Raw genomic sequence first — 915 nt, 5'->3', positions numbered from 1 at the left:
ATGCAATGTGTTAATTATTGAAACTGTCCTACCAATTTGATTTGAAACTGTCTCATTGCTATTTGTCTCTCAATAAAATTATGGAAAAAAAAAGAATGATACACTTGAGATTCTTATATGTAAATGGATGCAACTTCAGACAATACTCATTAGTGAAATAAATCAACCTCATATATGAAAATGTCATATCTTCTTAGTGTAAGAAACTGAACAACTAAATAGGGCCAGATAGCTCAACGGACTAAACCACCTGCCTAGGCAGGGCAGGGACCAGGGTTCGATCCCCAACGTGCCATGCCAGCCCCGCCCCCAGGATGCACTGAGATGGCAAATGAGACTGGGCATGGTGGTGCACGCCTGTAATCCCAGCGCTTGGGAGGCTGAAAACAGGAGCATCACTATGAGTCTGATCTGTGCAATGAGACCCTGTACTAAATATATAATAAAAAAGATCAAACAGGGCCTAAAATGTACAATAGATGATGGTGAAATGGGGAGAAATTTGTCGAAAGAAAAAAGGAACTAGGAATGGGGAAATGAGAAAGGAAGAGAAAAGAGAGGGAAAAGTGCAAGTTAGTTATACTATTTGTGTTTCTTAGTTCAAAGAAAAGTAAGGTTTGTGCTTATTGGAGATTGGAAAGTTTTATGCTCATGTATACTCAATAATTACTTGAAAGATAATAAAACTTATTTTTCTCTTAAACTTTCAATGGTATACTCTCCATAGGTTCAAGAAAAAAAATAAAATATGAACCTAAAATATGGAATAAGAAGATGACTTATTGATCTAAGAATGAGAAAATGCTTGGAAATACAATTTTAATATCACAATCTTTTTTTTTAAATTTTATTTATTTATTTGTGTGTGTGTGGCCAGCTCAGCCCACCAGGGGGCAGGGCTGGCTGGCATGTGGT

The sequence above is a fragment of the Octodon degus genome, unplaced genomic scaffold (genome assembly GCF_000260255.1).
Source record: "Octodon degus isolate 3935 unplaced genomic scaffold, OctDeg1.0 scaffold00081, whole genome shotgun sequence".
Lineage (NCBI taxonomy): Eukaryota > Metazoa > Chordata > Mammalia > Rodentia > Octodontidae > Octodon > Octodon degus.
The sequence above is the reverse complement of the archived record's forward strand: the minus strand, read 5'-3'. Positions refer to the sequence as shown.